Raw genomic sequence first — 24,057 nt, 5'->3', positions numbered from 1 at the left:
CTGTATTAGTGTTAAAGTAATTTCACCACAATCCCCCTTACCTCCCACTACAGTAAACATCTTCTTATGTATCACTGCTATAACCCTTTAACGCTAGATGTCGCTATCAGTTCGCTCCTTAGGATTGATGTTGAAGAAGCACTGCAATGAATTGAGTGTACCTTTTTAAGATTGTTGTTTGGATATCGCAAACTTTGCACAACTAATAATCATATTACAATGGTTATGTAATTTTTTGTCTAATAATTGAATATATCCCAGGTATACGTAGATTGGCGAAAGGTGTAAGCTTGTAAGCAGAATCCTTTCATTTGGATTATTTTGTTTTCGTATTTTTGGATTATTCCTAGATGAATAATTCGACACAAAATCTGCATTCTACCCCTAACTTGCGTCGCGAACAATGCGCTTCTAGCTGCGCTTGAACGTTTGGTGGCGTTTTCAAACAAACGCACACGACCACCCCCACTTCCTGCACACTACTCTGGCCGCTAAACGCTGCGCACTAACACACCAGCGGGACAGCATAGTATCGCAACTTTGCACAAATCCCCCCCGCAGCATGGCGTTGCTGCCTCGGTCTACACACGCGTTGCGTCTCCTTGACATACATTTTTATTTTCTGCCTTGTACGAGCGTGCGCGCGCGCCCGCCTTATTCGTATTGCCGTTTTTGTGTTGTGTGTGCGCTTTTTATGTACACTTGTTAGTCGACCGATCTTCCGAGGTGTGTGGTAGCACTGGTGGTTGCTGATGACCATATGGGAATGTGTGTTGCTTCTCTTTCTCTGCGTTTGTGACGAAGATGCACCTTAGCCTGGGTAGTGTATGTGTGTGTAGACAAGTGTAAAGACAGTACAAGAGTGATAAAAAAGCAAAGAAGAAACACACCTGTGCCGCGAAATGCGTGCACCACCACCCGGCCGCAGCACACAGCTCGGCGGCTAACGGTAGTCTGTTCATATCATATAGGTTAGATTTTTGCGCATCTGTTAGCATCTGTATTACGCTCTGATCGGTGAGCGGAGAGTGCACGAACGATTGGAAATGAACAAAAGCGAAACAAAATACAGCTACAGCAAAGCAGGGAAAGTGTTTACTGTTGCATATGTGTAGGTAATACAGACATTTTAAACAGAATTTTTTGGATGGTAACGAAACCAAAAACTGTATAAAATAATAAAGGGGTTCGACTCATGTTCGGATGTTGCAAATAAGTATTTTTACTTTATGTTTTTTTTTTTTTGTACAAACATTTACTACTCAAGTAACATTTAGTATTTGTTTGCTTATTAAAATAATAATAATAAATAATAACAAATACATCTTAGAGTAAGGAAATATATAGTCGAATAAATTAAATACACAAAATAAATAAGCTACTAAAGAGATAAGAAAACAAAAAATGTAAATAAATAGAATCAAAAGAACATGAATAAGCAAAGAGTATTAAAACAACAAAATTCTAGATTAAAATTATAATAAAAATCTTAAATAAATAAGTTAACAAATATACTATACCTTTATATAATATTCAGCATTGATTTTCTGATTGAAATACTCTAAAACTTAAGAACTTTTTATCAAAATCGCAGCAAAGTTGTATTGTGATTGAGAAGAAAAAAGAGCAATCGGTGTTGTAAAATTATGAGCAGAAAGCCATTTGCATTTGATATCTCTAAGAACGAGCAAAGCAAAAGAGGTTCCGAAAAACAAAACAACTATCGCCCTTTCCCCAACGCAGGCAGGGCTGGTACTTTTCAATTTGTGACGCCAATTAAACACTGTTTGCCTAGGTATCGCTTAATTACTATACCTTGAGCATTTCCCATCCCTAAACACTGCTGCTGCTGCTGCTGCATGTCGGTCCGCGCTTGGCGTCTTCGCCATCATTGGAGGCGGAGAGTTTGCACCCCGTCGTCATCCGGAATGCATCCAAATGCATCCATATTCACATGGCCACAAGTAGTACCCGCCCTACTCTCCCCTAACAATCGTCCTTTTCTTTGCACTCGCTGTGTCATTGCTGGTTGGATTGCTGTGCCTTGAAAACAATCCGTTCCCTTGATTCGTTCTGGAGCCTGACAATGCCGAGATGCCGGAGCAGCAGCAGCAGCACGCCAACCGCCGAATGCGAGAACAGCACATGAAGACGGACGGCTACAACGCTGACAACGTTCGCAAACGGAACCAATTGGCAAGATGCATGGCAAATGATGATCGTTGGTTTTGCGATGACGCGCTTTTGCATCTTGATGCTGAAGAAAGGTGGGCAAAGGGGAATCTAGCCCGAGACTAAAAAAGATGTGTGCATCGGAGCGGGCTGAGGAGAAGCCCAACCCGACGAACGAACGAACCAACACCTTCAATTAGCGCTGATCGTCGTCCTACAGCGCAAAACTCTGACGAGGCTGAAGAAAACCACCCGGTCGAGCGTAGGAAATGCGTCTATTTTCGTAATGAACATTTCCGTGCTGCTGGAACAGTTCCGCCGGGGCCAGCAAATTTTGCCTGCAGATAGATAAAACATACGTTTTTTTTATTCATCCTATGAGTGTATAGCTAATAAGTACGTTCAAATGTGTAACGTCTTGCAGAACAACCACTTCTTTTATTCCTATTCTTACACCCCTCAAGTTGCATAAGTTGCACCGAAACACGAATGACTCACGGCGGAAGTAAGTGCTGGCTAACGTTAAGCGACAGTTTCCTATGATTTGAGCTGCTTTTCCCAAGACATTGCTTTGCAAAAAAAAAAACAAGTCTGAAGGTCGCAAAGAGAACGATTTAGTTTGTGGCTGGCTGCAGCAAAGGGCCTACAGCAGTACCGTAAGCTACACAGCTTGGTTTCACGCCTGGAGAGAGGGGACCTTCAGTTGACAGTTGTCTGTTGACAGTGTGGTGCTGCACCACAGCAACAACCTGCATACACACCACGGTGCGCGCGCGGGATGGCTCGGTGAGATAATTGGCTCGTTGTCTAATTGCTGTTGACCACAACAATCGAACAGAAACAATAACAAGCAGGCAATAGTTAGCTGTGGCACATTACAGTTTTCCCGGGCGGGAGACAGGCACAACAAGGAAACGCACAGTTGCAAGATGCATTATGTCGAGGTGGGTTTTTGTGCTGTTTTGTTCGTTACCGTGGCGTTTTCATAATAATACCTCCTCCGTACGTCGTAGTAGAGAAAAAAGCACCAAGCACTGCTGCATCCTCAGCTTGGGAACCTGATTAGTGTTGGTTGGTTAAGCAAAATCCACTAACAGATTGTTGCTGACGGTCGGACGTTTTACGAAAGCACTCTTTTTGCTCCACTGTCAGATCCAATTGTTCTACTCCAATAAGAAAGCTTTGTTTTCACACTGCGGGAATATTTTCTGGTCCTATGTATACCTTGGAGACAGATAGTTTGCTTTAGCGTTGCATTGAAGAGTTTTCATTGAACTATTTAATATTAGTATTAGTGATAGAAAAAAATGAATTTTTCGTCGGAATTGGGTAGTTCCGGAGTTTTCTGGAATTGTTTCCGGAACTTGGGACCAGTATCGGCTCCGGAATAAGAATCGCTTTCGAAATCGAAATCGGATCCGGAATCGAATTGCGCTCTGGGATCGAAATTGGCTCCGAAATCAAAATCGGGTTCGAAATCGGAGTCAGTTTCGGCATCTCCATAAGAATAGGCGTTTGGGTCCAATGATGCTACCATTCCAATATACCATTCCATACCATACCAATGATGCTGATTCCCATTCTGTAGCTAATTCCAATTCTTGAATCAATTCTGAGTCCGATGCTGGAGCAAACAACGATTCCCAGATCGATTCCGATTCCGGAGTCGATTCCGATTCATGCATGAATTCCGGATTCGAAGACGAGTCGGTTTCGGAATTGATTCCGAACACGGGGTCGGGTAGGTCCGATTAAAATTGAATAAATCCATATATCTTTTCCACACACTTTCGGAACTAGTCAAAGCGTCGCTCAGTTGTGTGCCTGAGGTGTTGAAATCCTTCGCACAGTATATTGACAGCAGCAACCTCCAAGCAAAGGAAGAGCGAAAAATATGGCGAATCCTCCCACCAACCCCCTTCTCAAATCGCGGATGTAATCGGGGTGCAATTCGTCTTTGCTTGCGCTACCGAAGCAGAAGAAATTAATTGCCAACCGTGACGCGGCACTTTTGTGTTGCCATTCTGCTGCTGCTGCAGCTGGCGGGGAGGTTGTGGGGAGCAGAAAGAGAACTTTAGCGCACGGCACCGCCGGTATTTGGTTCGACGAGTTGAGCAGTAATTTCTAATTAGGTGAAATACCGATGGCGGCGTGTCCGGTAATGGGGCAAAACTCCTAAGACACCAATCTGGAACCAATCTCGCTATTCGGTGCCCCCTCTTCCCCACCACCCGCAACACTGTAAATGGTCGATTGATCTTAGCAGAAGTGATTGTGTTGCGCAAATTGTGCGAATCCTTCCAGCTGAAATGGTTTCGATCGACTAACAGCAGCGCACACAATTGCCGAAGAGAACAAACTTGAAAGCAATTGAGCACATAGTGCCTAAGTGTCTGTTAGAAATGACTACAAGATTTACTTATTTATTTTTTTACAAAAAGACTACAATTTACTAATTACCCTGCAGATTGACTCACAGTGCGGAAACGCAATCCTTTTCATGAGTCATCGGTTGCAGTGCTAAATGCATCTCCAGTCGATGGTTAAGACCACAATACACATCCATCAAACGATCGATGTCTTCTTGAGTTACCTTGTGACAAACCACCGGTTTCTCGTCAACGTTGCGCTGCTGTTGCTTCCGCCTGAAGCTGCCTATGACGATGGATCCTCTGCAGGCTGTGAAGCATCTAATGGTTTTGGATTTTTCCCCTTAGTCCCGTCCTCAACGTGCAACTCGCTCGCTGTTCTGTACGCGGTTGGTTTGCGTATATTTACTTCGCCTCTTGTTTTTTTTTTACGATCGCACTCGTGAAACCCATTATTTTTATGGCTTCTCTGTGGCGGAGCTGCTGGTGGTGGTACAAGTGTGTGGAAATTGTGTACAAGCGTGTGCGCGCCCGCAACGACTCTGTGTTCGTGGCTTTTTTTTTCTACTTTTTGCTTCACCCGGAGTCGATTTCTAAATGTGCTCTTTCGGACGCATTTTACTGCTTTTAAATGCTGCAAACGCTCCACCGTCGGCGCACTACTGCTGCTGCTGCTGCTGCAGTGTGCGACCACCACCACAGCGGGGGAACCAGGCAATCCGTCGCTCTTGTGTGCATATAGTATTTAGTACCAGTTTGTCGAGAATATGCACACGATCATTTGGCTATTTTATGAGCCTTTTCTTCACCCCTTCTTTCCCCTTCCTGCTCTGCCTAATCAGTGGAGCTCTGAGCAAACGTATTTGCAAGGTGTTTAAAATGAGTGATGAGGTTTTAATGAATTCCGCTCGGTCCATTATCGGGTGGAGGATATCTTTATGGCAATCTGCTGCATATTCGCTCAGTAAATTGCAATATAACTAAAGTGCAATTTTGAGCTTAAGCACTTACATGTATTAGAAACACAAGTACGGCTCTAAAAAAAGTGTTTCAATTTTCTATTAGTCTACCTTTCTATTTGTCTTGGAACGGTGCGCGGCATCTAATCGATATTTCTTGTTTTACGTTATCAAATCCACTTTCCTTCCGGTTTTGTCTGGGTTTTGTGTTTCCTGTCCTCGTTGAAGGTACTGGGTGTGTGCCCGTGTTATCGAATTTCTCATCGGTGACGTATTGAGCCTCGTCTAGTTGGGCCTCAAATTCTGGCAGCCTATCAACACTTCAGAGACTCAACAGTAGCATAGTTCTCCTCTTTCTATCTCTCTCTCTTGCTCTGTCTCTTACCACTGTCTTGTTGTCCCTTTGCCAAACGACAGATGGTTGGCGAAAGAATGCACCAAATTCGTTCGATAGTGCTCCCCTCTTCTCAACAGACATTTCCTAACGGGGAGCAGTGGAAAAGATTGCGCAGAATAAAACAAAAAACGAATAAGAAAGATGATGATCCGCCTCAGACGAACGCATACAGCCAATTCCGTCTCGCTGAGATTCAATTCGGTTGCAGACATTGTTGCTGCACCATGTTTCGTGCATGTTTCTGTGCGAATCCTGCCTGCCCTTCGGACTGTCTTCCCAAGGCATCGCCATTTATCGATCGGTCTCTGTTGTGTCTCGCAGCCCAGCCCCGGTGGCTGAGGAAATTAAGGGAAAATGGACGAATCGTGAGCCTATCTCACACCGATCGACAGACCAAATGTCGTTAGAGATGAGCCGTCCCGGTCCCAGTGTTGTGTAAAAGATGTCTACAGTATGATAACAGTTTCAATTTTCGTCTGGTTTGATTAATAATATAAATATTTTTGTATTTTTCTACACTTGGGTGTTTGTTGGGTTGTAAGATTTTACTCTTTATTGAGCTGTCTTACAAATTGATTGGTTATAATGTTGGTGTTGTTGTTGTTAGTATTGTTTAGAGAGGCTTTGGCTCTTGCGTAGTTCTTTCGCCTCTTATAATGTTGGTGTATATTTTTTTCTCTTTATTAAGTAGAATCCGCCGTATGTATCGCCATTGGAATGACACAGGAAATACTTTATTTCATTAAGGAAATACTTAACGTGCAACTAACGATTACGAGCGATCGTGGTACCTTCTTGGTTTGCTTTTTTACACTCAACTTCCCACATTCTCTCAGCTCTAGTTGTCGGGTCGGCACTGTCTGCTGTCTTGCATTAGCAGTGTCGTTTCGTCTTACTTTTTAGCAAAGAATCGCGGGACATCCGAGAGGCTAAACGAGACACCGATAGTCGGCCGTGCCTAGTGCTAGTGGGGGATGTTTGTAAAAATAGCACTTTATCTCCAAAACGCACACCCTCTTTCTTTGGTTGCATTCCGCTTGCATTCCGCGCGCAAGAGTCGCAGCCATTCCTGTCGGAAGTGATCACACACTTTGCTGATCAAGTATTCCGTTTTTATTTGTTTTCACTTTTGATCCTATTTCGAGGAGGTGAGGTAGCTCTTCAACGTCAAGTCCGTGGCCATGGTTTTTACTGTGTCTGTAAACCAGTAGGATGCGATAGTGGTGGGCATTGCGGACATTTACTTTATTGCAATTTTATTTATTTCCTATAGAATAGTTAACGTAGTAAGTTCAAAGACTATAAAAGCTATAAGTAGGGGAGTGAAAAAAAGAACATTCTGAACATTCAAAGCATGATGGCCTCAAAATTTGGCTTAATTTCTCTGCTGTGATATTATTTATAATCGATATACTGGTACGACGTAACTAATCCTTATGTTAAAAAAGGACCAACATCTTAGTTCGTTTTTAAAATCAGCCTTCGAGCACAGAAAAGAGGGCATTGGGTAATTTTCTTCGAACCCTATCCAGTGATATCAAATTATCATGCACGTGTTGCTACAGTTTTTCAATTTCCAGACAAACGCTTCACAACGGTAAACTCTTTAGCTACCATGAACGTTGTTACGAATAGGGCATATAATCATATCCTCAAAATCGCCTAACTTCCGTAAAAGATCTCCTAAAAAAACTATACTTTTTTGTGAGCTATAATTCTATTGGTTGCTTGGTTTTACGGTACACAGTGTTTCTTTGACCAAAGACGATACGCGACATTTTACGTTAAGTTATACAAAAAAAAGTTAACGCAAGATTGCAAACATGCTGAAACGACTATTTCTACAACGATGTTGCTCTGCCATTATTATGGTAGCAATGTTTTGTTTTCCATTCGTAAGCTCCACAGCTGTGGTCACACGGTTGTTGATAAACTGTCGCACTCGGTTTTGGGAAACCGTTACAACTAAGGCAAGCGTTTTTCCTCTGGCGATAAGGAACTGGACGCCCCAACACACACGTATAATGCTAAAACAAGAGATAATTGAGCATTGGTACGACCTCGTACATTTCTCTGACACGTGTAGCCCACACCCAAAGTGCGCCCTAATAGTATATGAGAACTCCTCATTCCTGCTGGTTGAAAGCTGTTAGCGCTTAAATGAGCGCCAACTAATATTTTTAATCCCGTAGGAGGATGTTTTCCCATTCCAAGCATCCCGCCACTGGTCAAGACTTCATTTAATTAAGATTTCATTGCATTCGGATGATTTCTTGCCGGCGACTGGCCGTAGCTGTGACCGTCGCGCACCATCTTTCGTGTTGAATGCGCAATGAAAACCTAACCTGTACGCCGAACGGTCCAGCCCGCGGATACGGTCGTTTATTTGTTCGTCTGACAAGTTTCGGCATCAATTCGCGTAACTGCAATACGAGATATGAATAACTATGTTTTTTACAGTCTAATCTCTTGAATCGACTGCTCTTTTCGCTCCCTTATTGGAGAAACCCCGTACACCTTGCTTACTCTCCCTCAACAAGTACGGGAAGACAAATCTTTCGCTCGTTTTCCCACTGCTGCTTCACTTGGCTGGTTGGCCCATATTCGCGTCGCGATGGCGTGTGTTGGTTGGCCGTCGTTTCTCCAGTCAACTAGAGAGATTTACGCACACGTGCGATCAAATCGAAGGGGGAGGGCTGTGGGGTGATGATGTGCTCAAATAATAATAAAAAAGCATACTATGCATCGTCGCGCGCTTCTGCCGTCTTGTCGTACGAGCAAGCGTGGTGAGCATGCTGTGAATTAAAATTTTTTAATTTGCCAACAATCGCGCGCACCGCACCGCGCCACCAACCAGCAGCAAGTGCGCCACCGCGGAGAGAAGTAAGCCATCGGAGGAAATATGTTAATGTTCTGGTGTGTACGGCAGACGGTGTTGGTGCGGGAGTGCCGCAAGAGAAAAGGATGGGAGAAGCACAGGAATCCGTTATTTTATATGGCCGAACCGGCAGAACCTCTGCCGCATCCCCGTGTACGTGTGCGCCATGAGAAAAATGCTAATAAAACCAGCGAAACCTTTCTTGCATCTTCCGTCTACTTCATATACAAACGTAACGAATGTGTGTGTGTGTGTACTTTTCAGACAATTGCTAACTACTGCTGTTGCATGTGTTTTGCATTAGGTTGGAACTTTTTCCTTCTTCTGTGATTTTCCTCTTTTCACTTGAGACAAACAAGTATCGAATTTATTAGCGTTTGTTTGTTGACGATGATTTACTGCAGATTTACCTTATTTATTTAATATTCTCATCCGTCTGTTTCATCTTTTATGATATGATGTTTATGAATTTGTTTAGAACTTGCTTCACTTTTGTGTGATACACTCAAATATATTTTTTGGTAAATCATGGGCATCTTATACTGCTGTGTGCTACCTACATCCAAAACAAATTCCTGGAAACACGAAAGTGCATTTCTTCCTTTCGCTCGAACGTGGTTTGTATACGTTCTTTACCTGCAACAGTTTCTTATAAATAGTTCGTAAGATTTGTTCCATTCCTTCATCGCATCGGTTCAACTGTTCTCGGAAGCAAATTGCGTATGATTTGCATCCCATTATCGTTTCGTGAAGCTAATGTTGTTTAATTTCTTCTCCCCCAAAATAATAATCCTTAATGCATATTCTCCGGCTGCGATGTGTGTACCGTTAGCCTTGATGCTGCAGCAAAATACCACATCGTCGTGTGCAAGCAACCACACACACACGTTCCGTCGGCATTTTAAATAATGGGCGCATCGGAAAGCCTCATCCACACATGATGATGATGATGCGCGTATGTTTGCATTAATGGAAGAAAGGAATGAATTAAAATAGAAACATAATTCATGGGGAAGGAGGGGGAGCAAGAAAGATAAAGAAAATCGCTCACACACATAGAGCGAGAGTGCTGAGAATAGTGCGTATTCTCTTCCAAAGGAAGTAAAAAGAAACGTAACGAGAAAAAATACAACAAACACGCCCCGAACGGTTATGTTTTAATTTTCATCAATCCACCTTTGTGGGCGCTGCGGCAAGTGCATTACAGTGCGCGGGTTCGATTGGGTGTGAATATTATTATTGTGCGCCAGCAGCACGATGCAACAGCATCATTCCCTTGGAGCGGGGAGCAGCAAGTGGGACGGAAAAGCGACGATCGTTGCAGTGTGCACAGCGACGATTGTTGTGCGTTCTTTTGCGTGTGTGGGAGAGAGAGGGGAGCAATGATGATTGGATTATCTGTGTTCTTTGCTGTGTACGCGCGTGCCCTCGTGCACGCCGCTCTTGGAGCGATTTAATAATGCGCATATATTAAAACCAATTAATTAAAGGAATTGGCAAAGGTGTAACAGGCGAGCTAAGCGCACCAGCCCGCACACCAGGCACACAACGCATCGGGTAGGAGGACTTGTGTTGTACGGTCAACTTGCCCTGACTTTCCGCGCAAGTTAGGTACGAAAGGCGTTTGATCTACAGGTGATGTTCCTCTTGCAGTCGTTACCGCTTTCTTTCTAGGTTAAAATGTTGTTTTTTCTCTCTTTTTTTTGTTAAAATGTTGTTGTTTTAAGGTATGAAAAAAGATTGTATTTTTTTTTAAATACACATTATGAATTTAAAACCAAATGAAAGATAATTTTATAGATTATTTCATAGAATAGATTTAATACCCAATCTAATTTAACTTTTTTATTAAACTTTGTTTTTTTTTGTAATTTCCCAATAATTTACATGACAATATGTAATAACGAAGTGTCCTGCAAAAGTATAATCTTGGACTTGGAATCATGTTTTACCATTGGATAATTAAATTACCTATCATTAGATGCATCATATTACAGCTACTTTTTAACATTGTTCAACTATAAGTAAACATTGGACGTCTAACTGAAATACTGATGCCTATCTGAACTTCGTCCAATCGATACCCCTAACATTGGGGCCCTTCACGATCCTAGTCAGTTTTTTGTATGGAGTTTGACAGCTGGAGGCTGAAATCATGTAAACACTCCATACAAAAGCACGCACAAAACTTGCCTGCAATTTTCAGTCTAGATTATTTTAGCCTCAAAGCTAGAATTAAATTCGTGTACCTGTTAAAAAAATGGCAAATCAAGGTGGTGTTTATCCCAAGGTGCATTAAAGAGATCAGGTGATGGAAACCAGATTCAAAGTCTATGTAGTCCAGGTGGCCTCATAGCGTTTGTTTAAGAACCAAATTTAAATATCACTTTTTTACAGGATGGAAATTTTTGTTCAAACAAGCTTTCTGGAAGCTTGAAGAATACACAAAACACTCTTAAAATCTTCATTCAGAAACAGAAGCGATAAAAACCATCCTTCTAAATTCATACAGCTTGGGATAATCCCACCTGTATATTATATCGAGTTAGATAGCTGCTCGAAAACTGCTATACAATGCCAACACCTGACAGGCTGAAATTTCAGCCTATCAACTTAAAACTGAAAGGACCCCTTTATCCGTTTTCTGTATGGAGTTTAGACTTTTGTTCGCGACTTTTTATTTGCAAAAATAGTTTGTATTTATTTTTCAATGATTGATCCCGATATCTTCTTCTTCTTTGGCTCAACAACCGATGCCGGTCAAGGCCTGCCAACACACTTGTGGGGTTGGCTTTCAGTGACTTATTGATTTCCCCCATAGCAGGATAGTCAGTCCTACGTATGGCGGCACGGTCTATTTGGGGCTTGAACCCATGACGGGCATGTTGTTAAGTCGTACGAGTCCTCATGGACTGTACCATGAGACCGGCTATCCCGATATCATCAAAACTAATAATTGACTATTAAATTAGTACAAAATCAAATAAAATAAAGCTCCAAAAATTTAATTGCTACAAAATGATCATAGCACAAGCGAACCCGGGTAATATAAACAATCGTTAATATTGGGGAAAGAAAATGTTTAGTTGGGATTAAAAAATGTTCAGAAAGGCACCAGTATTTCAGTTAGACGTCAAATGGTTACTGATAGTTGAACAATGTTAAAAAGCAGCTGAAGTACAATGTTTTCGTAAAGACATGTTATTGTATAGTGATAATCTTTATGGTTTTTAAATTCACATGATTTCACCCTGTTTCACTCCGTAGGAAATCGAATTCTCGGACAAAAGTGTGCATACCGACGCGTGCGGATGCAGTACTACATTACACTGTCTTTTTTTTCTCATTCCTTATTTTTCCCCATCCCCATCTTTCTGGCACAGCTCGCAATCTGAACAGAGTGAAAGAGAGGTTATTGTCGCCGTTTGTCGAAGCAATTTGCATTTCGTGTTTTGCGTCCGATGTGCATGTCCGGCGTACTGCTGGTGATTGTAATGTGACGATGATGCGCTTCATTCGCCGCCTCCTCCGTCGCTGCATCCCGTGGTGCATAAACGAAGCCTGCAATGCCACGCGAAAGATGTCCACGATGGCAGCAGCAGCCCGCTCGAGGAAGAGATCCTCTCCGACCGTGTAGCAGCAGGAGGAGATAATGGTGGTAGGGATGGCCCGTGGCATGTCGGCCGCTACCGGGCCATTACCATTATCACTGATGTGATCTTCATTATCATTAGCAAACGGCACGGACACGACGCGCGCGCACTCCCTGCATAGACAACCGCACACTGGGAACCAGCGTGATCATCACTCGCGCGGCCCGCAGCACAGTACGGCTCCTGCCACAGTCAAAACGATTGCTCATATTTCAGGTCCCACACACTCTGTTGTGTGGTGGGACCGTTGCGAGAGTTGCCACCGCTACCCGCGTTGTACCGTTTGCCAATGGCGTAGAAGAAACCAGTTTCGTCGGTTGGAGCACTCTCTCGCTAGCTTTGGCGTATGGTTTGGGCCGTTGTTTGGGCTGTCAAGATGTACCTTGCACACGAGGGGGGACGACAGCCTACCCGGTGTGTGAGATCAGGAGTTTGGGAGGATTTTTTATTTTTTTTGCTGTTTTACCAGGCCTCCATCAACTCCATCCGAAGATCCATTCTGGTCGCGTTTGCTGTACACTCGCTTTGGCCAATTGGACGACGCGAGAGGAGCAATAGAAACTCGCCATCGGACGGCGAGAGTGGTGATGGCCACTCAGGCCAGTGAAATGATGCAATCCGATCCGCGTCATACACACACACACACATACACATAGCAACTCTCTCGTTCGCGCTTTGGCTTTGTGATGGAGGCGCCACTCAGTGTACGAGACGAGAAATCATTGGTTTCGTAGAAAAGTGACACTTAGTGCTGCAATGGCAACAGAAGTGCGTATTGTGTTGAGCGCCTGCTGCATGATGTGTGCAGTTCTCGATTCCGTCTCGAGCGGCCTCATCCGTCGTCGCCCAATCGGATGGAAAATTATGCCGTAAATTATCATGAACCGCGCGTAAATGACCTTTTTGCAAGCTAGTGTTCTTGGTAATTGCTAATAGAATAAGTGTAATCCATCATGTCGCCAATGCACAGTGGGCAGTTGGGAACAATTGCTGGCATAATACTCCTAGACATAAGAAATATGAAATGGCGTAAACGCGCCAGTTTTGTCAAAGTTCAATCAATTTGTTTATAAGCAATGCCGAAACCGAAGCTGTTCTTTGTGAATAAAAAAAATCTTTTTGATTGGTATTATTGTAATTTTGAAAGCTGGCGCTGGTGGAATTCTGTTATCTTAGATGTTTTATTTATTTATTTGTTCAATTATTACGGCCCACCCTTATTGTCTATAACCTTAGATAGATTAGGTAAATATTGGATTTTTTTCAAATTAACTTGGGGTTAACATGAAATAAATTTGACAAAACAAGGATTTTTATATTTGATAATTCATCCCGGCTAATGACCGCTGTGCAGTATGGGTTAACGCACACACTGATGCAATACAGTCGATGGGAACCGCAATGAAAGTGTTTCTTTTTCAGCTGGAATAACATTAATCATCTAATGTACTAACAGAATTATTTTGTTTGTTCTCTTTTAGGTATGTCATCATTCTACATCATTTTCCAAACACGTGATCAAAGGAACTTGCGTAAGTCATGCTCATTACAATCATTTTTAAATGTGGCTTTTATTTACTTTTATCACGGCATTGTTTTTGAAGCATCTTTCAGCAACTGAACGATTTGATTTTGAAGATATGACTTTTTTGCAACTTTTGAACCAGCGAGAAAATCTATGTTTTGGAATATGTTCTGATATCGCCAGGTTCGGACACAGATTAATTGATATTTTACGACTAATTATAACAATTTATCCCAAAGAGTGTTTAAGGGAGAATATGTTTTACAAGCGCCAAGTTTTTTGCTCATAAAAAACATAATATGATCCCTTCGATGGTCATAGTGTTGAAGATGCTAATCTTTCGTCGAACTCGAACTACCCTTTTAAGCTTATAGAATTGTGTATTTAACACACAACAAAAAAAAACCGATTTGCCAACAACACATTTACATCAGCGTTGCAGTTATAAATATTATTTAAAAAAAACATCGCAAAAACGCCATATGCTCTTCACATTGCTATAAACATCGTTTAATCGTGTAATCTAATGGAAACATCTAATGCCAATTACTTCAAACTCTCATTCTCCCAAAAAAAAAACATGTTTCCGCGGAAGCACCACCAACCTCTACCCCTCCCCCTCCAGTGGTTTTTCGTTCGGAACGTGGCCCTCTGTTCCGCGTAGCCGAGCAACCCAAGTCACTTCAGGGGCAAACCTCCAACCCAGAGAGGTTTCCAGCGCCACAGCTATCTCACACACACAGCCGCACCGAATCCCATCGCGCCTGACGCAAACCAACATAGTTGTGTGTAGTTAATGTATCACTCCCCGAAACCAAAACTGGTTACCTTCGGAGTTCTAATGGTTTTTCGGCTCGGCAAGTTTCCGTTTGGGAGCCGCCGCCCCGCATATGTTTCGGTGTCCCACTACCCCCGTGCGGGCTCCTCCTAATCGGACGAGAATCGGGTGTATGTGTATGCAAGTCATCCGCAAGACTCCGAATAGAAAAGACTACAGCAGCAGCGTCGGAAACGGGCACAGGGTCAGTACGCAACACAGCAAAAAGCTCTCCACCCTGAGCAAGTTGCGCTCCGTCCTGTTGCGAGTGGATTGCGAGGACGCTCGCACACTCGAATGTGGGTTTGGGGTGGGCTGGTGGAAAGCTTGGAGAGCTTTTTCGGAGAGCAATTCCAAGAACTCAGCAGCTTTTATGAGTGACACACTCACACACATACCGCTACGCGCGTGAGCTGGCAGTGCACTGATGAGTGTACGAGCGGCGAGTGAGTGCCTTTCGCGGACGTACAGGAAGTCGGCCGCTCAGTCGGAAATTAACGCTCATTTTGAGTTCGCATTTCGTGAGGGGCGGTCACAATTTCCGTACGTGCGTGCGTTTCGCGAAACTTCCACTACTACGTGCTCCTTAAATGCAACGTACAGAGTCAGAGTTGAATCAAGAGTAAAAGCTTCGGTGGTGTAAGAAATGTAAGGCATCGACTAGTGACGGTTTTATTCTTGGAATTGTGGTGTTGAGATGATTTTCCGTACTTCCTAGCTGTGTTAGATCCGTTCTGCTGACGGCGTGGAAGAAGTGTAGTATTATAAGGAACGGCATGCAACTATCGATCTGCTTTTACTACCATCAGTGGATTGGTGTGTACCCAGCTACACACAAAAACCACACGCATTTTGTTGTAAAACCACTGCGTCGTGTGACCTCCAAGAGGGGTAGAGTTTCGACGGCCAATTTCCAGCCTGTTGTCATTATATTCTACATAGTGTCGATATACGTATTTGTGTGTGCTTGTCTGGTGCGTCTGTGTGTGATGTTGTGTTGCTGCTGTGCGTCATAGCGAAACCTCAACAGTTTATACGGGCTGTTCCCGTTTGCCCGAATGGTCCCGGTGTTGTTTGCAAACGTAAAACTTCCGTTTCTTCACGCTGCTGTGAAAGTTAGTACATGCAAAAATGCACCCGTCGTGCATAAATATAACAGTATTGCGCAGCGCGCACATACACACACCATCAACAATCGGACCGGGGGAAGTCAGAAACAGGCAGAAATGTTGAAGATTTGTGTTGTTGGTCGTTTTTGGTGTGTGAGCTAGCCTGAGCCAGCTAGGCCACCAGCAAAATCGGGATTGGTGCTGCTTGATGACGGAACGCATCGATCGCTTACAGTTTCCCATATTTATTGCGTAATTCAAGTGAAACAGTGCTTGAGAAGGGGGTTCGCCTGACCACTGCTAACTGCAGACATTGGGCAAAACTCTGTGCGAAAACCTAACCGTCCAAGCGGTTTCCGATTGACAAACGTTGCCTGTTCCACCCTTATTGCACTAGCGGCTGGGTCGTGTGTGTGTGCGTGTCTGTGTCCATCCGGTCGGTGCTAACTGATAACATGAAGCTCTTCATATCTCTGTCCATTCTCTCCTTCGGCTCTTTGTGTGTCTATGTTTCTTCATTTGTCGTCTTGCTTGTGCTGCGATTATGATTAGGCGAGATCGGGTTTGCTAGAATGTGAAACATTTGTGATGTGATTAATGATCGAGCAAAAAAGGCAGCAAAGACTATCAGTTACGAGTTCGTACAAATAATACCTACTACTACTGGTTAGGGATGTGGTGGTGTGATGAGGAGGGTTTTATGTGGATGAAAATGAAATAATTAATTGTCACCTACAATCGAACCAAATGAGCCGCATTTCACTGGTCTCTAAATTTGTGAAAATGGTTCCTAATGAAATGAAATTGAATAAAAAAAAATCACTTTTCTCGTTGTAAGTAGTATAGATTTTGGTTGGTCGTGGTGCTGTGTCGCGAGTCAGTGGATCGTTAAAATACTTCCCCAACACTCAGCTTCAAGATAAGAAGATACACACGTTAGTGATAAAATAAAAAGTCGGAACAAAGAATACGCTGTAAAAGAAAAACACGCACAGATACTCAGTAAGATTGTTGGGAACATGAAAACTGCTGTACAGCTCAGTTTGAAATGTGTAGCTTGATATAGTGCATTAGAAACCGGTTTTACTGGAGCGTTCGGATAGTCGAATCGAGAAGCATGCCGTCTCTTACAAGTCCGAACGATATCGATTCCTGTTTAAATCGATCAATAGTGCACGGTGTGTTAATCGTTGTGTTTTAGTGCGGGATTGTGAGAGATTGACATCATTGTTACCCTCACTTACTCTCTAGTGTCCCCTACTTATTATAGTTAAAAAAAAAGTCTAACATGTTTGTGTAAGTGTTGGTTTTGCACACAGGTGTCGCCAAAGATATGTGGGCGTGTGACACATCGGTGTATAAATTTTGTATTCATTTTTTTTCTTTACCCTTTCAACTACTTTGCTCGAGCGCACGTCAAACAGATTGTGGAGGAAAGTTGATAAAGAAACCACCGAGCAAGAGCTGGCAAACCAACCCCCTTCGTGTTGCGTGCTTTACTGTCGTTTTCGGTAAGGCTACAGTGTTCGTATGTGTTCGTGCATGAGTGAATTGGTCTCTCTGCCTCTCTCATCAGACCACGATAAAACGGCAACCCCTTACTTAGGCGAAGCGAATATGCTTCCAACACATGTGTGTTATCGTGGTGTGTGGCGTGCATATACGATGATGCAGCGCCGAGAGTAACAGCAACAACAACAACAAATCAAGAAACACGAAACGTGTTACTGCCACCGTTAGCTTAACTGTGGTTTTCTCCACTTTTAAAAACAATCAAGTGCACACACATGCTTTTTCGGGAAAACATTAAGCTGAATGTTTTGCAATTTAAGCTTCAACCTGTGGGCACATGCTATGCTGTAGCAGGTGGAATGAAAATTAAAGAAAAAGGAAAACGCCGCCGTGTGTGTCATAACTCATTAAAATTATATAAAAACAAACAAACAAACAGACCCCCAAGAGATAGAAAGTGGAAGAAATAGGTAAGAAAGAGGAAGATAGTGACCATTTCCCTCCTTTGTTAGCTCATTGCTGTTGAACGGTAAACTGCTCCTTTTTTAAATACGCAACAAATGGTCCTGTGCCACCAAGACGGAATATAATTTCGTCATAATAATACAAATAATAACATACAAAAATGTTGTTTTCTGATTCAAAACGCCAGATCGCGCGATGCAGCACCACACATCATCACTTCCTGGCCTGTGTTGCACAACCAGGTAGTAGCGCTAGGCGAACCCGGAGAACGCCTCTTCTGCAAGAAACTGCAGCAGAGCTGCCAGTAGCAGCAGCCCAAAGAAAATCAACCAGATCAACATCTCTCAAAACAGACAAAAACCTTCGCAGTGCGTTATAAACTACGCAAAGCAGCGCCCCTCCGGCACAGGGTGGTGTGTGTGTGTGTTTGTTTGTATGCGTGCCAAGGCAAAAATAGCGGAAGATGGAAAAGAAAAGCAGCGTTTAAGGTTTAAGTAGAGCGAGCGAAAGAGAGGGATATCAAGACTCTCAGCGCCGCGCAACGCTGCGTGCGCGCGGAGCTTTTTCAACGCAATCGCGAACGGAAGAGGCAGCACAAATACGCCGAGCGGGAGCAAAAAAAAAGGGCCAAGATGAAATCAGAATCTAGAAAAGCAAGTGACAGAGAGGGAGAGAGAGAGCGCGCGATTTAGTGAGAGATGTGCAACACACACTTGCAAAGGCTAAAAACGCAAACGAAGGGGGTTGGTTCTCGATCGAAACTCTTCAGGGGGTTGAAGGAATTTTGTTGTGCTGACAGGGGGAATTGGGTTGGAGTGGCAGAGTGGAGTAGACCCGCTTTTCGATCGCAACGACGACGATCGCGATCCGCGCCGTGTCTTCGTGGCGTTTGTGTTTTGTTGTTTCTTCTTGTCCCTGTCCCCCTGCCTCTGCAATTCTCTCCCCGCATTGATCAGTGCTGGGTGGAGATTCTTCGCAAAACTGCCCCTTTTCGCTTGATCCTTCGCTTCCCTCCACCCTTCTCGCGAGCTATTGTTCCTATATGGTATGTTGTTTTTCTTCGCGTACAGAGGCTTCCGCTGGGTTAGTTGTTCTGTGTGTTGTGTTTTGTGCCGATCGAGGGCAGCATTATAGTTTACGGTAGACTATGACGAGCATCTTCTAACCTGTCGCTAAATTGTGCTGATGCTGCTCGGTTCGCTAATAATATGATGGACCAGTTGGGGTAGAAACTGTTGAAAATGGCCGCACGGCAAACGCAAACACATTCTTCGCCCATTCGCGCCGACCAGCACACATCCATATCTTAATTGACAATCTGTGCAGCAAAATTAACAATATTTTGATTAGGTTTTGAACGATGCAATCTAGTGAGATTGATAGACAAAAAGCGATGAGGTGATGTGTGGTGCAGGTGTGATTCACTCGGGTGATCTTCACCACAGCAAGCATCTAAACCTGGTCTAGCGGAGCATGGTATGGGCCCTGCTTGTTGTGTTTGCATTATTTTTAAACTCTACCGCATCGTGCCTATGCGGGAGGCGCTATTTCGAGTGGGGTGATTACTGTATTTTGTTGTCCTTTTTTTCCCACAGCCAAGGGCGGCGTTGTATCTCGTGTGCTTGACTCCGTGTGCTACTTGTGTGTGGTAAATAAGTGTGTGCGAAAAGGAAAGGTGTCTCCAAAGTTTGTGTGATGAAATGATGCTTAGCAAGCGCGAGTAAGCGCGTGATTTCTAATGGAAATTGAAAGATAAAAAATATATATATTACAGTGAGTGTGATTTGTGTAGGTGTGTGTGTGCGTGTGTGTTTGTAAATGTGTGGCATTAGTGCGAGTTCTCGCATGCCCGATGCCCGGTATCCTTGAGCCTAGCGCTCTAGCGGCGAAAGGGTCGTTATCGGAGGATCGTCACGTTTACACCGCGTAATCGTTTACTTTATCATTTACTGGTGCGAGAAATAAAGAGTGTTTGTGTGTGTGTGTGTCCGTAGGTGAGTGCTTGTGTGCGCCAATGTGTTTGTGGGCTGGTATACGTATGTGTTTGTGTGTCTGTGCACGCGTATGTGATCCTTGGCGAGTGCGCAAGCGCGTCCTGCTCGCCTGAGGAGGCGATCCGTCTCAGTGTCTATTTCTAGAAGTGCAGTGCGACGAGGAAGAAGCGAGTGATTAAATAATTAACCCCCCCCCCACACATACACACGCACGCACATACGGTGTGTTTCCCCTTATCCGGTAGACGCAGGGCAGAGTGGAGGGTGTAACAGCACAACGATCGCGCGATCCTGTGTGTGTGTGCAACGCCGTTCTTGCCGCGTTTGTCCGTGTGTTGCATTTCTTCCTTCCCTTCCGGTCGTGTCCTTTCGCGTCGTGAGATTTGGTGCGTCGGTGTGTCGCATTTGTTGTTGTTGTTGTTGTTAAAATTGTTTGGTTTTCTAACCCAAGTGTGCTGCAAGCCGACGACAACGCCGAGCGCGCGCTACAACCCAGCGTGTGTGCGGGAAAATTCTTCGCTGGTGAATTGTTTATTTTAGTGCTTCAAAATTTGGGATTACTCGTTAGACCTGGTGGGTATATATGAATGCCTGTGCCCGTGTGCACACCGCCCTGTCCTTGTGTGTTATTATTAAATCTAACTTTCGATTTCTGTCCCTTTCTCTGTCGAGTTTGCTGACGGGTTTTTTTTGGGTTAGGCTTTTTAGCCCGAAGGTGGGATGGGAAATGGGATAGCAATGCACACACGCACACACAGCATGCACCACATCATGTAATCGTCTATCAGGCGACAATCTTTGTGTTCCGTTCTTTTTTTTCTTCTCCTCATCCTTTCTGTGCATTTGACGACGTTCCTGGGCCTATCGTGTTTGGATTTGTTTATCTCTCTCTGTAAGCGAGTGTTTACGCGAGCGCAATGTTTGTGTTTGTTCGCTCGAAGGAATAAAGCTCGATATCCTTCCTTTGCCATGCAAGCGACGAGCCCAATTATCTGTGTCGTTTCTTACGTTTGTCCTTTCCTTTTCCTTGTTTGTGAGGATTTACAATGTTTCTCATAGGTGGAGATCGTTTTTTGGAAGGGTAAAATGTACAAAACACGAAATGCATCCTCGTTTCGAGTGTAGCATTGGATGTCTGGAAACCAGAAGAGCATAGACCATAAGCAAATGGTGATCCAGTTCAGAATTTAGGGTTTTGGATGCCCATAAATCACGCATGTACAATAAACAATCAATTTGGATTACAATTAATGTAACGGATCATCATATCTTTCTACGGAAAACTGATCTTCATACTTATGTGATGGTCACTCTTCTATGATTTAGGTTGCAAAGTAGAAATTTGAGTTTGTCAGTGGAACACGTTGCATTATCCGGGTTGCGCAATTTCCATTTTTCATACCCAAGTGACAGTTGTATTTGAATATTGAATCTTGACAATTGTGTTAAACAGCCCAATCGACGTTTTCGACCATAGATTTTCGAGAATTTGAGCAACTTCCCTTGAACTGCACCAGTATAAGGGTTTTTACAAAAAGCCTCTTGAAATCAACTGTGATGCGATTTTTTTTATTTCTTTCTTCTGGTTTTGCCGGCATATAACTTTTCCTATCGATATAATTGGTGATGTAGCCATTTTATACTTTTAAAATGCCCAATGTTCACAAAATAACGTCGCATTCATTTTGCTTGCGTTATTCATCTATAATTTAAGCTATGATTGTTAAATGGGCTAAACGCCATCGATAGACGAAAGTCCTATTTACGAATAAACAACATCTAGGCGCTTTCAGAACAGTTAATCACATGTAAATTCACAATTTCAGGCGTATCCAATTCTAGTCGAGCAGAAATGGAAGAAAAACACAATTTCGAACAAATGTCACCTGGGAGAGATGCATGTCAAAATCGTTTTGTTTTGCATTTTTCTGTTTGAAATGAGTCATAATAATAATTTAATCATATTTATGTATTTTGGTTTTGAATTCATTGAAACTTGGAATATGAATACGCATCTCAATCAAAGTTCTTACATTCTATTGCCAAATCTAATGTTCACCGTTTCTTGAAGATTCCTAAGTGCGATAATTAACCTATTAAAATAGCAAATAGCAATGTTCCTTGCCTGTTTCTACTGGAGCTGGGCTGGGATTAATTTCGTTGCCATTAAAAGGCTATTAAGTGTTTCGTCAATTATTCACCTCCAAACACGTCACACACGAGTGCATCGGTAGCTTTTTGGTGTGTTGTTCTTCAATTTTTGCAAACTTTATACATGTGTGTTTGTGTGTGCAAACGACAGCCTAAAACCTATCAAAGAAAAGAGTAAAAAACACAAATAAGACAGAAACCTCCATACAACAGCAGAGTGGTTTTTTCTTCTTATAATTGCTCGCTGTTCCAGTTCGCTGTGCACATGATTGGTTTGGAAGGTTTTGGATTTTCTTGATCTCACGATCGCTTCCAGCCTGAAGGCGCGGGCCAGGTTCGGTTATGATGCTCCGACTCCATCGCAACCGGCAAATGGCGTGTGCCAGGCTCTGTCGTAGCAGAGCCCCACCAACCAACCCCACATTCGCTCCCAAAGGGAGTGCGGGTGAGGGCGAGCAAATTAAGCTTCATGCCACATGGAGCGCACACTACACCTTTGTTCGTGCTCGTGTGTGTATGCGTCTTTTGATGGTGCGAATGTTGGGAGGCTTGGTGGGGATGGTGGTGGTCTCGTGCTCGCTTGTTTCACTTTTTCGCTCGCCATTTCGAAGGCAAAGGTTACCTTGAACAGTGAAGCGTGATTTTTCTGATCATTTTGCACACCTCGAACTCCTCCACCATGTGTACAAGGGTGTGTGTGTGTAGTGGCAAAGTCGATTTATTTACTTTGGCCGGTATTTTTTTTCCTGGTGTTGTTTTCTACGCTAATTCGTGGGAGTGTGACGGTTTCGCTGAGCTAGATGTTTTAACTAACACCATTAGAAGGGGGAAAACTTTCTCGAAATCATCTCCCAGCTGACGTACGAACTAGTGCTGTGCACAACCAACATCTCTGTGGATGAAGAGAGCCGGCGAATACACAATTAGTGTTCTGCGTGGCATCGAAATAGAAAACGAGATCCGAGATGATTTGTTTATTTTTGCGCAGCCCAAACATCGGCACAAATGGGAAATGGGAGAGTACATCCCGGATTGAATCATGCGCAAAATATTTGCTGCGTTGTGCTCTCTGTTGGAGGAGCATTTTTGCTGTTGCATCTTAACTTAATTTTCTTCCAAAGATTGGCATAGTAGGTTAGTTGTGCGAAATCCGGCACAGAACGAGAAGGGCCTCTCGAGAACTATAGAGATTCCATTAAATAATGCTGCCTGTGTAGATGTCGTAGGGGAACGAAATATTGTCGAAAAAATATGATTTTATAAAATCAGAAGATTCATTCATTCATGGATTAGGTTTCAATATTTTCCTGATTAAAAGGTTTGTACATTTTAGTGTCAAACGAAATGAATGAATTGGTTTCAAAAATTGATTTAGAACCTACATCATGCTTCGATTATATCGATGTGGAATTTATTAGCAAACATGTTTTAACTTTTTAATGTTTTAACACCTTATTAATGTTTTGTTGAACATTCTCAACAACTACAAAAAACTTCCTTGACAGTTGTACTATTATCTTATGCAATTTTGCATGTATTTTGTTGTTGTGATTTTCATTATCAAAAGGTTCTGGTATTTGAATAATATTTATCTTCGAGTTTCGCTTCATTCCCCTTGAAGTATTGGAACACTTTCCTCATTTCATGTGCAGTTACCGAACGAGTGATTATACAATATATTACCCATGCCAAAGGTATAGAAGTCAAGTGTGGCTGAAATCATGTTTGTCCAGGTCTTGTTTACCCTTTACATAATTTAACCGTTTTGCGTACGATGCTTTCCTGCAATTCCATCGTGTGGTGTGTGAGCATTTGCTTTTCTCTTTGTGCAACCCGTTAGCGCACAAATTAGCACAAGAGACGGGGGTATGTATGTGTGTCTTAGGACCACAGAAAAAGCTACGAATGTGACCCAATCACGTGTGTGGAACTTGGAATTTGCACACTGTGAACCCTCGCAGCCCTAATCCCGCAACTAGTTGCATCGCCGTGTGCAATTATGCACCCATGCGGGAGATGCACGTTTTAGCGTTCCCTTCAAACAGTGTACAATTCA

At 43.2% G+C, this 24,057-nt stretch overlaps 1 protein-coding gene across 3 annotated transcripts in view; it reads left to right on the top strand.

Annotated features, from left to right (window-relative positions):
* The window catches only part of LOC121596807 (neurogenic protein mastermind), a 123,632-nt gene that overhangs the window by 30,050 nt on the left and 69,525 nt on the right, over nucleotides 1-24,057 (top strand). Inside the window, exons 1-2 of one of the 3 annotated variants that reach the window (XM_041922065.1) lie at nucleotides 15,271-15,418; nucleotides 19,452-20,423. The exons of 1 other annotated variant lie outside the window; for it this stretch is intronic. The gene's annotated coding sequence lies outside the window, so the exon portion shown is untranslated. Of the gene's footprint in view, nucleotides 1-15,270; nucleotides 15,419-19,451; nucleotides 20,424-24,057 lie in introns of those variants that run through there. One more of the 3 variants, XM_041922067.1, reaches the window with a different exon arrangement.

This window comes from Anopheles merus, chromosome 3R, assembly GCF_017562075.2.
Source record: "Anopheles merus strain MAF chromosome 3R, AmerM5.1, whole genome shotgun sequence".
NCBI classification, from domain to species: Eukaryota; Metazoa; Arthropoda; class Insecta; order Diptera; family Culicidae; genus Anopheles; species Anopheles merus.
This window is presented reverse-complemented; position numbering and strand designations above follow the sequence as displayed.